The sequence below is a fragment of the Mytilus trossulus genome, unplaced genomic scaffold (genome assembly GCF_036588685.1).
Source record: "Mytilus trossulus isolate FHL-02 unplaced genomic scaffold, PNRI_Mtr1.1.1.hap1 h1tg000024l__unscaffolded, whole genome shotgun sequence".
NCBI lineage: Eukaryota > Metazoa > Mollusca > Bivalvia > Mytilida > Mytilidae > Mytilus > Mytilus trossulus.
The window spans coordinates 6,721,518-6,735,099 of NW_026963290.1; the positions used below are offsets into that span (position 1 = coordinate 6,721,518).

Below are 13,582 nucleotides of genomic sequence, written 5' to 3' on the forward strand. Positions count from 1 at the left end.
GTTCTACGGATTTTTGGACTCCAAAAATTGGGGCGAGCGAGCGATTTGAAAATTTTAATAAAAAAATATTTAATTTGCAAATTTTTGAGGCGAGGCTTAAAAAGTAAAGGCGAGCGATTATAATTTTTTTTTGTAAACATAAAATAGTAGGTTTTGACAATATTAAAACTTGATTTATCACTTGTACCTTGACATTTCTTTAATTTATGAAGTATTTTTTCCCTGTTCAACAAGAAATAATTGAATAATTAAATCTGGTCTATGTATGTGTGACTGACAATGAGACAATTCTCCATCCAAGTCATAATCAGGTTCAGAACAACCCCTTAATGTTATGAATATCCCTGTTATGAATATCCCTTTTATGAAGGGTCAAAATAAGTTATAATATATTTTTTTTATAAAAACACTTCAAGTACAAAAGGGCTTATATTTTCCCAAAGAACTATAATATTTGGTATTAAATGGTCAAAACATGTCCAAGAATTTTGTAATATTCCTGGACTTTATCCATGTTAACTCATTTACTTTAACAGTTTAATATTATTCAAAATAAGTGGACCCATCCCTCCTTTAGAAAAGTTGTTTAAAATATCTTTTAGAGTAAAAAATTTTAATTTGTCAAAGGTTTTGTATAGTAGCACTGTACAAATCCTTAGTATTTCTATTTTCTTTTCTACAACAGTAAACATGGTAAAATGACCCCTTCAAGGCCCTTGTCTGATGAAAGGTTGGTCCCAACCTGATAATAACAAACATAGGTCAAAGTACGGCCTTTTACACAGAGCTTTGATCAAGACCAACCAGCAAGCTATAAGGGACCACAACTTAGTATTGTACACAATTCGAACAGGAAAACCAACGATCTAAATTATATTTCCAAACGGAAAAATACCAATGAACCACATCAACAAACGATAACTGCTGAAAGACAGGTCCGTGAATCAACAATGACAGGTGCACAAACCTGCAGCGGGTATGACCGTAACCATACATTATAATTGCAGTTGAAGGCAAATCCTTCAGATGTTCTTTGTACTTTATTTTAACAACGAACATTTATTTAAAGGGAATGTAAGTTAGGGGGAAAGAAACCAACGTTTTGTTCTGTACTGGTATTTCTATTTATATCGGAGCACTCCCGCTTGGAATAAATTGGTTTCATGCTGAAACAAATATTCTCGCAGATATTTACAGTGTTGTGGGGTGCTGATAGGTATAAAATCGTTATATAAAAGCTAGACTGTGATTTTAAAAAACAAATGTTGAGATCTTTATATAATATTTACAAAAAAACGGTGCGGGAAATGGACATGATTTCATTTCAGGATGCGGGAATATAATAAAAATTAAAAAAATCTGTTTTGAAAAAAATAGGTGCGGGCGGGTCCGTCGAACAAATGCCTCTTTAAGTGATAAATTATCTAAATGTATTTTTTTTTAAGCAGAAGGTGGCTAAAATACACAAGATAATGATAATTAAGTAATTTTTATAACAATTTGAAGCTCCTACCTAAGCTTCGGAATTTGATGGTTTCTTTAATGTTTTTTGAGTGAAAGTGACAAGCTCCAGGGGAGGATCCAGCCATTTTAAAAAGGGGGGTCAACCCAGAGTAAAGGGGGGAGGGGTGGGGGAGTCAAACTATATGCTCCCATTCAAATGCATTGATAGGCCCCAAAAAAGGGGGGTTCCCAACCCAGATTAAAAGGGGGGGTCCAACTATATGCTCCCATTCAAATGCATTGATGGGCCAAAAAAAAGGGGGGTTCCAAATTCCAGACCCCCCCACCCCTGGATTCACCACTGAGCTCATTGTGTAAAAGGCATATTCTATTGTGCAAACCATAAGCCTTGCTATCAACAATAAATTTGGTGAAAACTTTATCAAAAATGAAAGTCAAATCTTCTTATCACTAAAAAAAGGTTATATTGCCTTTTGTTCAAACTCATTTACACTCTGACGAAACTAAAAAAAAAATCAGTCAAAGTCAATCAAATGTTTAGCATTGACAATGCATATAACATTTCAATGGAACTAACGTACATAAGGTTCTTTGTGACTCAAGAGGTGAAAGCCCATAAAACTACTAACAATGACGAAATGCTTTCCATGTCTCCAACAAAGTTGTCACTAGTACCATTCAACTTCAATCAACATTGTGTTTGTCTTAGTCAAAGTCAAAGTGCAGTGCTAGTGAAATTGTCTCAACAGAGTAGAAATGAGTAAAAAATGTTTTTGAAGATACTTGAACATTTATAAAATTATATTTATTTCAAGATGTAGGACACACGTTTGGACATTTTAGTGTGCTGATTAGGGTCTCCATGCTGTGGTATTTTGTTAGAAGAATGGCATCCTACATCTTAGTCTTGGAATTTATTTTGAAAAATGAAGAAAAAAATCTTTTGTTGATTGTAAGCATGGCAAAAGGCAAAACAATTTCTGTATTTCTTTTATCTTAGTTATCAATTATATATGTGAGGGGGATAGGACCTATATTGGGACTCAGGAATCTGGTATTTTAAAGCACAGGATTTAGGGATTGACCCCTTCAGGATAAAGTTTTTTTATTTTTAATTTCTTGATGTCAGGATCTAAATTTATTTAAATTTCGGGAGCTCAGGATTTTGTGTTTTTAAGCCCGGGATTTCGGGATCAGGACCCCTCTAAGTTTTCAGAATTATTCCATGTGGTCAGAGTTATCTCCCATTGATCAAACAACTCCATATTTACTTACATTGTTAAATTTTGAAAAATGACCAGAGCAACTGAATTAATTCTAAAGACCATTCAGGTAGTGGCCATTTTCCTCAATGATAAGAGTGACATTTTTCTCTTGTTGGGGAGTCAAGATTTCCATTATTTTTTTAAACCATAAATTGGCTTATTTAAAATTTGAAACCCCTCAATTTGAAAAGTTTTCTGTATGAAATTTTGTCATTAAATGGTTAGGCATTGCACAAAACAGGCTCAAGCTTTATTTAATAAAAAAATTTCACCCTGCAACATGCTCATGTGCTTAGGTCAGATATTTGTGTGTATGTAAGTTATTTGTCAGTCTGTTCATTTTATTCACAAATATTTTAGACTTTGGATGATTTACAAGTTCACGTACTGTATAAACATCAGACTATAGTTGAAACCTCTAGATGGTTTTGGTTATTTATTTTCCTTTGGTCACTGTCTTGTTGGTGTATACCCTTGATCCCCCATTTTCCATAATGATGCTTAATATTTAACCAACAATAAGAATACTCACCAAGTATAATTTAAGATGAGGTTCTTACCATACTCTTTGGTAACCCCAAATATACTTAATACATTGCTTACTCTTCAAGGTCATACGGTTCTTCTTTCTGCTCAGTTGTTTGGTCCCTACAAAATATCATTTTATTTTAATATATGAAAGGATTGCATGAAACTCAAAACTGTATTGTTCATCCTTTTTTAATAAAATGTTTATTCAGTCACATGTTTTCCTTGGTACATCTCCTTTAATCAATGCCATATTTCACCTCATTTCTAATATATTTATTTCAAGAAAGATAAAATTAAACACCACTATTATCCTATAAAACAAACCTCAAAATTTTAACCAATACATACCTGAGTAATCATTTCCAATGCTGTAAAGCTTCATCATAGACTGATTGATGAAATGCAGCTGGCTGATTTTCTAATCATTGTAATGTTGACTATAGTCTGATTCTCTAATCATTGTAATGTTGACTCTAGTCTGATTTTCTTATCATTGTAATGTTCACTGTAGTCTGATTCTCTAATCATTGTTATGTTGACTATACAGTCTAGGTGTCTGTAAGTCTTCACATTTCTCTGGTTCAACAATTCATCAAAATAAGACTGTTGCATTTTGTGGATAATAGTCTTGTAAATTCTCTGAAAAACCAAATGTAATTAACTTTTATATAAAAAATGTATTCAGAAGGTATTGCCAACAAATTCAGTTGGTACACTGTCAGTCTCCTAGACATATACATGAATGTGTCCCCTATTCCTGTTGTTGTAGGTAGTTACTATTTGGAAGCAATACCTGGTCAATTTACATGGATCTTTCAACTTGAAATGCATGATATATTTGCCACAGGGGGTTATGCACCCACAATCAATCATGAATTTTACCATGGTTACAGAACTTATAGTTACAGTTCGATGATGTTTATACAAGAGTAAAAGCTTGAAAACATAACAACTCTAATAAATCAATAAACTTAAAGAAATGGGGTATAGTCATCATATTGTAATTTCACATGCAACATGAAAAATTAGTGAAATCATTCAATTCTCCAAAAGTAATTTTCTGGAACTTTTAAAATCTAAAATCCAACACAGATCACATCGAATCAATTAATTGCCTTAAAATTCTTTCAAACATATTTCATGTCCCCTAATATTCTAATGAAACAAGAATGTGTCCATAGTACACGGATGCCCCACTCACACTATAATTTTCCATGTTCAGTGGACCGTGTAATTGGGGTCAAAACTTTAATTTGAAATTAAAAGTAATAAGATCATATCATAGGGAACATGTGTACTAAGTTTCAAGTAGATGTGACTTTAACTTCATCAAAAACTACCTTGACCAAAAACTTTAACCTGAACTTTGCACTTTCATTTTCTATGTTCAGTGGACCATGAAATTGGGATCAAAACTTTAATTTGGCATTAAAATTAGAAAGATCATATCATAGGGAACATGTGTACTAAGTTTCAAGTAGATGTGACTCAGTTTAACTTCATCAAAAACTACCTTGACCAAAAACTTTAACCTGAACTTTGCACTTTCATTTTCTATGTTCAGTGGACCATCGTAGGTGGGGCATAAAAATACCTAGGTCTTTGTCCAAGTAAAAATCAATTTAAACTGATTTGGCTTCTAATTCTAACCTATTGATCACACGACCATATATCGGTTCAAATTCTAACCTTTTGATCACATGACCATATAGGTGTTACACAACAATCTACTCATTTCACTTTAGTAACTGGCTGTGCAGAAAAATATCTACTGACAAAGGACATACTGCAAATAAATTATGTAACTGAACTTTACTCAGATCAATAACAAAAACGTGAAAAAAGTGTTAAAACAATTGAGATTAAACCATGTACATAATATTTATTACCACCAAAACGGCTGTAAGTAAATCGAGGATCAAGGATAATGGAGAATCAAGTCTTCTACTTTTTGAATTATGGCTTTATCATCTTTATAAAATACAAAAGGACTGCATCTACTATAAACTTGAAAACTGTAAACTTGAAATATAATTCCATGTATCAGTAAAATACGAAAAAGTAAAATAAATATTTTCAAATCTTTGCTATCGATAGTTGAGCAAATAGTTATCAAAAGTACCAGGATTATAATTTTATACGCCAGACGCGCGTTTCGTCTACATAAGACTCATCAGTGACGCTCAGATCAAAATAGTTAAAAAGCCAAACAAATACAAAGTTGAAGAGCATTGAGGACCCAAAATTCCAAAAAGTTGTGCCAAATACGGCTAAGGTAATCTACTCCTGGGGTAAGAAAATCCTTAGTTTTTCGAATAATTCAAAGTTTTGTAAACAGAAAATTTATAAAAATGACCATATAATTGATATTCATGTCAACACCGAAGTGCAAAAATATGCCATCTGCATTTTCAGTTGGTGCAACCTTTTCAAACATCACGATACTTGCTACAGCATCGACTCAGGCACTTGTTTTGTAGTAACCAGTGCATGCTCTAGTTTTTTTGTTTTTTTTTATTTATTCCGATGTCAATGAACACGATTGATTGTTGGTTACTTGGTGTCCAGTGGCAAATATTTCATGCATATTCAGGACGATCAATGAACACGCGCCAACTTATTAAATTTCATCAGATAGTCTTCTATATCATATCTTAATTTTTCGAAAAAGATTTCAAAAGTCGTATTTTGATCCATATTTTTAATAATGAAAATAATCTTGGAAAATACCAAGGGGTTAATATCTACCTTGAGTATGTGTGGTTTCACGAACAGTTCAAATCAAATCTTTTGCTTCTGTAAACTGCATGTGTCCACCTTGTTCGTTTGAAGACAAAGTGCTATTTGAAACACTTCGGCGGGAAGTTTTCCACTGGTCAACAATGAAGGGTCTAAAAACTCCAAACCAATGAAAACTCACAAAATAAGACACACCCTCGGTATTAAAACTGCTCACAAAATTTATTTGACAACAGCTAGCCTTTTTTAACAATAAAATTTAGATCTCAAATCGAGCATAAAAAGGTGTGATAATACATTTGATATAAAAATGACTTGTAAAGATCTTTTTTATCCTAAAGACTCATGAAATTAAGAGACCGTGGCATTTTATACATAAACAGTTACAAATAATAAATAAGAAACAACACGAACTCCATTAAAAAAGTTACAATTAAATATGTATCATAATCTAGTTGTTCTTTATCACTTAGATCACATTTTTTTTCCAGATCCATCAATAGAACAAACACTACCAGCTTCAATTGGCAACTTGTGACTTCCACATCTAAATTTATTAATAGTATACATAATTTCAGGTGGGGAAACAGAGAGATATTTCTCAAAACCAAATTCAGTCTTACAATTCTATAATTAATACACTTAGGTGAGTTAAATATTTGTGCTTTCCAATTTTCAATAAATTTTTCATGAAGAAACTGTTTAACTTCACGGCCGACACTCGGCTAACCGAGAGATAGGTCGGTTAATCTATATTGAGTATGCGGCTATATCGGCGGTGGGTCTGTTAATCGGGTTGGCTAAAGTCTGTTAATCAGGTGTTATCGTGAAAATCAGTGCAAGGTCAGCATGTTTCATTGTATAACTTTTTAATTATATTTAAATCATAAAAACTATTCATGTCTGACAAAATGATTTGGAGTACTGAATCCAGTGGTGTAATTATTTTTTTTCTAGCTTCAATAAACGATCTATAAAATGAAAAGGCGAGTTACCCATCAGTAAATTTATACACATTTCACACACACAAAATGTACACAAAAATGACAAATTGGTTGAGTTTACTTGCATGCAATCTTTTGAACATCGAAAAAAGATTGGCATTTTGTTTGTTTACCATATTAACATCAATATGTGAAAAATCTACACGAAAATCTGTATATTGGTAACATAAATCAAGTTTAAATAAAAATATGGTCTGTTAATGGGTCGGATGTGTAAAACTCGGTCTGTTAATTGGTCTGTTAAGAGTTATGCATGACATTAAAAGTATAATTTAATTGTTATATGGGGTGTTATCTGAATAAAGAGATAGGCCCAATATTAGTGGCTAGAATAAATGGAAACAACACATGAACAATGAAACATAAGTTTATACAATGGAATCTGAAAATTGATAAAAGTGATTTTTTTTTTAAAGTGTAAAATCAGAGTAATATTAATTTCATCAAAGAATGGTCGCATATATCATGTGGATTCTGTTTCATTGATATGAATGGCACCAATTTGTCATTTACATAGTCAACAAGTACATAAATCAGAGATAAACTTCGTAATGTTTTGATTTTTTTTATCAAATGAACTGAAATATGTTTATAATGCAAACAAATGTAGACAAACCTTTCAACATCAACCTTTCTCTACACCACCTTGAAGGTAACTCGATAGAAAAAAAGCACGTTTGCGGACTGCGAGTCGGCTAAATGACTTACAATATCATTGGAATACATCATTACTCGAAAAATAAAATTAATATTATGCATTTATTGTGATTTTACAGGAATATAAAATTGTCTTGTTGTTACACATTAAATCAGCACCCAACACTTATATAATGTTTTTTACTAATGTCTATTTCTTGTTTAGAACCACGGTTTAGAACTTGGTGCAGACATTTCCTTAGGCGGCAGAAAATGAGAATGATGACTCGGTACAAAGGAAAATACATACCGGAAATAAACTCCTCATAGATATCAGGATTGAAATTTGATAATTGCGCCTTATATTTACGCCAGACACGCGTTTCGGCTACGAAAAACTCATCAGTGACGCTAAAGAAAAATTATTAAAAGGCCAAAAACAAAGTTTAAAAGCATTGAGGAAATACAACTAATACCAGCGTCACACATCAGCGTATAGCTCCGGGGTGTTAAAAATCATTTACGCTGCCAATATGCTTTAAGCGTGAATTGGGCGTACTAAAAGCGTACCTAAGGCTAAACGTTTATCCGGCGTTCAAGAAACGTATGTTCGCGTATGTTGTATGTTTTTTATGCTGCATAAAAATTTTCTCGGGTAGAAGAGTTCATCAAACGTATTTACTTTCCTTCAGTGGCTAGAGGTATCGGGGAGGGTTGATATCTCATAAACATGTTTATCCCCTCCGCAATTTTGCGCCTGTCCCAAGTCAGGAGCTTCTGGCCTTTGTTAGTCTTATATGATTTTTAATTTTAGTTTCTTGTGTATAATTCGGAGTTAATTATGACGTCCATTTTCACTGTAATAGTATGCATATTTTTTAAGGGGCCAGCTGAAGGACGCCTACGGGTGCGGGAGTTTCTCTCTACATTGAAGACCCATTGGTGGCCTATGTCTGTTGCCTGTTCTTTGGTCGGGTTGTTGTCGCTTTGACACATTCCCCATTTCCTTTCTCAATTTTACCTTTGTATTTCGACGTACTTCAAACTTATGCAACGCGCTTTGAACGATTGCTAAGCGTTCCTATGGCGTGCAACTAACGTATACCGACTTTGTCAGTTTTCTCTGTACGTTTGGTGCACGCTGGTCTATCCACCAATGTGTGACGCCGGCATACGGTAATCTATTCCTAAGGTAGAAGAGCCTTAGTATTCCAAAGAAAACGCATGGAATTTAACCAGCTGAATTACAACACATAACAGATTTATAGATGTTAAAGTCTTTGAACAGACAAAAAACAAGGCTGATCGATAACTTGGCATAAATAATAAATTCATGCGAATTCGAAATGCAGAGAAAAAATAAATAAAATAAAAGTGCTCTTTCTATTAGGATACTGTTGCACCGTATTGTATTTTTTTCGTCATAAGTACATCTCATTGTTTTCAATGTGAAAATATAAACTCAAGGTAGTAAAGACTATTGTCGTGGCTAAATAACTCTTAACTGACACGATTTACATTGTCCAACCCATTAACAGACTGTATTCCCCTAATATTCATTAAAATGTGGTATAACTCAACTTATATAACAATTATGAAATATTTATCAATGACAATTGATCTTTTAGAACCAAAGTACTACTCTTTGTCCTTAAAATCATATCTTAAAATGGTTTTTGGACTTTTATCTAAAATATTGCTATGCGTACAAGCATAAAAACCACATACTTGCACGACGCCTTTTCGTTTTACTTAAAATTGCGCAGGCTATGCATTTTTTTAAATGGTGGAAAATGTTCTATGATAGATATCATTTTGTCAGACACTTTTCTTTTTTTGATGTGATTCTCATGATGTGCCAAAAAATCTGTATATTTCACAGAGTTTAACATCAAATTGTGAGTTTTACTCTTAACAGACTTTAGCCAACCCGATTAACAGACCTACTGCCGATATAGCCGCATACTCAATATAGATTAACCGACCTATCTCTCGGTTAGCCGAGTGTCGGCCGTGAACTTGTCTTGACAGAATAACATTTCTTTCCATAGTTTGGTTATTCCTACAATGATTATAACCACATTCAAGTAAAATTTCGTTGATACATGGTAACCATTTAGAGTGATACACATCATCTTCGTCAAGTCTATATAACATATCATATCGTGCGTGATATTTTCTTTTTTTTACCATTTAAAATAAGTTGCAAAAAGACAACCATTCTGGCTTTAATACAAATAGGCATAGGTTCTCTACCAAGCTCTCCATAAACAATACAATTTGGAGTACATTTTTTAATCTTCAAAATATACTTGCAAAATTCTATTGCAAAGATTAAATAATTTCATTGTTTTCGTAACCCCACACTTGAGCACCATACAACAATATAGGTGCAACCATTGCATCAAATATTTGTAACAAAATATCAACTGGTAAACAAAGCCTTCTCGCTTTACACAATGCATAGAGCATGGCCTTCCTAGCCTGTTAGACTAGCCGAGCTTTATTTTTTGAAAGTGTACCTTTTCTTAAAAAAGACTGTTCCCAGATATTGAAAATCTTCTATAACAACTATTTATTCATTATTATATAAAAACTGAGTATTCTCACACTGCCTATTTTTGAAAGTAGAATAACATTGGTCTTAGTTACATTGACCTTAAGTTTCCAGGTCTCACAATATAAAAACATCACATTTAGACTTTAGTGCAGATTGCAATTCAGCTGCCAGATTCTGCAAAAATAACAGTATCATCAGCATATATACTAGTCAACAAAAGAAACGATACACGACTTTAGAATAAAATTTATCAAAGAGTATTAAAATTTTAACAAAATGAGTTACACTATTTCCAAAGGCTTTCATTTGCAATGTATGCAATTGTGATAATGAAAATCAAAACCTTTCGGAGAGTACCTTAATTCCATGTAAACGTTGATAGGGTGCAAATTATTTTTGTGGAAAGTTTGACACAAAATCGTCACACAATTTTCTAAGTACCAAAAAGAATTATCAAATTCGTTTAAAAAATATTCATAACGCTAATCAAGTTAATATGTTCATGTTGTAACTAATTATATATAATGGGTTGAATTGAAAAAAAATGGGTAAAAAATGTGTTTATGAAATCTCAAAAATGCAAAAAAATAAATTGTTTTCGTCTCAAATCATTGTTTTAGATATGAAAACAACACACTGTAACTTTAGAACCTTTCGGATTAGTTTTAAGATTGTTAACGTTCTTTTTAATTTCACTTTACACATACAGTCAATTGTAAATCAATTGATAATGTTTACATTTTAACGATTTCTTGTTGGGCAGAACTTTGCTTTACAAATAAACAAAGAAACTGTACGATTTTTAAAAAAGAATTAATGTCAAACATTGTCTTTATTGTCATTGAAAGGTTGACATCATTAGTTAGAACTTCTGTTTTTAAAATTGTTGTTTTATGTAAATTTTGTCAAAAAACTTGAATTTCGCAAAATGACGTCACGAAAGCCCCAAAAAATCTTTTTTTTTAAACGGATTTATATTTTCATGGTCATTTAATATCACTACCTTCAATATTGGTCCTATAAACGAGAAACTTCATCTTTAATTTGAAAAAAGTCTTGTATCGTTTCTTGTGTTGACTATCACTAGTATAGACAAATACAATTTAACCTTCAATATCATCATTATCAAACAGCAAGTGAGAAATAGTACATACATCATTAAGACCATCATAGGCATCTGATAAGAACTATGTCAGATCATTAAGAAAAAATGAAAATATTAAATGAGAGAGGTTTTCTCCTGGTCTGACTCCTACATTTGGAGCAAAATATTCAGAGAAATCATTACCTTCTCTTATACATGATTTTGCATTTTCATACAGATTCTGTACAGCAATAAGCATTTTACCATCAATATCATTTCGTAACTTGCCATAGTTAACTATGGCAAAAATTGTTACGAAATGGTATTGATGATAAAATGCTTATTTCTGTACAGAATCTACTAACCAAGTCCGTCCGTCCGTCAGTCATGTTTCTTGTCATCGCAACTCCTCTCAAACCGCTCAACAGAATTTCACGAAACCTTTTCAGATAATAAGGACATACTATGTAGTTGTGCATATCGACGGGAAATTGCGATTCAATTTTTTTTCTAGGAGTTATGCCCCTTTGAACTTATTTACTTTAACGTACTACTGCAACAGTTTGTCATCGCAACTCCTCTCAAACCACACAACAGAATTTCACGAAACCTTTTCAGTTAATAAGGACATACTATGTAGTTGTGCATATCAACGGGAAATTGCGATTCAATTTTTTTTCCAGGAGTTATACGCCCCTTTGAACTTATTTACTTTAATGTACTACTGCAACAGTTTGTCATCGCAACTCCTCTCAAACCACACAACAGAATTTCACGAAGCCTTTTCAGTTAATAAGGACATACTATGTAGTTGTGCATATCGACGGGAAATTGCGATTCAATTTTTTTTCTAGGAGTTACGCCCCTTTGAACTTATTTACTTTAGTGTACTACTGCAACAGTTTGTCATCGCAACTCCTCTCAAACCACACAACAGAATTTCACGAAACCTTTTCAGATAATAAGGACATACTATGTAGTTGTGCATATCAACGGGAAATTGCGATTCAATTTTTTTTCCAGGGGTTGTACGCCCCTTTGAACTTATTTACTTTAATGTACTACTGCAACAGTTTGTCATCGCAACTCCTCTCAAACCACACAACAGAATTTCACGAAACCTTTTCAGTTAATAAGGACATACTATGTAGTTGTGCATATTGAAGGAAAATTGCGATTCAATTTTTTTTCTAGGAGTTACGCCCCTTTGAATTTATTTACTTTAGTGAATTACTGCAACAGTTTGTCATCGCAACTCCTCTGAAACTACTCAACAGAATGTCATGAAACCTTTTCAGATAATAAGGACATACTATGTAGATGTGCATATCGACAAGACATTTTTATTCATTTTTTTTTCTAGGAGTTATGCCCCTTTGAACTTATTTGCCTCAATGTACTTCTGCAACAGTTTGTCATCTCAACTCCTCTGAAACCACACAACAGAATTTCATGAAATTTTGTAGATAATAAGGACATACTATGCATGTAGATGTGCATATTGACAGGAAATTATTATTCAATATTTTTTCTTATACAATTTTTTTCCTTACACTTATTTAATTTCTCCAATGACAATGTGGGGACGTGGGGTATGTGAGCGTGCTCACTAAGGTTCTTTTATTGATTTAGGGATATACGGCTGGCGGGCATGTGTGTTCAATTACATGAAAAGCCTTGGAAGAAATATTTTCAAATTTAGATAAGTTGTTTCCTGTGACTAAATTAAGGCCAATTGCAATTTCCATGATTTCAGATATCTTCTTGTTGAGTTAACATCCTTTTTAATATCCAAAAGTGGTACTTGTACTTCTAATGTGCTTCAGTTATTTCTCTATGAACAGAAATTGTTAATTATATACTGGTATAAAAAGTTTGATTACACTAAGTGTGTTTATACGACTGCCAAATTTTTTTTGGGATCGTATAATGGTATGATGTCATCGTCTGCGTCGTCATAGGAAGACACATTTAGTTTCCGAACAATTATTTGAGTTTAAGTGAATGGATCTCTATGCATTTTTTAAGAAGGTTTATTACCACAAAAGGAAGGTTGGGATGATTTTGGGGATGATGGTCCCAACCGTTTTGGAATAAGGGGCCCCAAAAAAGCACTTTCTAGTTTCAGGATAATAACTTGTGTATAAGTATATGGTTGTCGCTTTGACGTATTCACCATTTCCTTTCTCAATTTTATGATAACTCTGAAATTGTTCCAAATTTTTTGATACTACAAGAAGAAGGTTGAGATTCATTTTGGGGGGTTATTATGCCAACAGTTTAGGAAAAAAGGGACAAA

The 13,582-nt window shown here is 32.9% G+C and overlaps 1 long non-coding RNA gene across 1 annotated transcript; it reads right to left on the bottom strand.

Annotated features, from left to right (window-relative positions):
- Window positions 1–1,508: 1,508 nt before the first annotated feature.
- LOC134698898 (uncharacterized) lies at window positions 1,509–6,274 on the bottom strand. Its single transcript, XR_010103499.1, has 3 exons — window positions 6,009–6,274; window positions 3,609–3,899; window positions 1,509–3,377 (listed from the first exon to the last, which is right to left on the bottom strand). It is a non-coding gene; the product is annotated as an uncharacterized LOC134698898 (long non-coding RNA).
- Window positions 6,275–13,582: the final 7,308 nt, after the last annotated feature.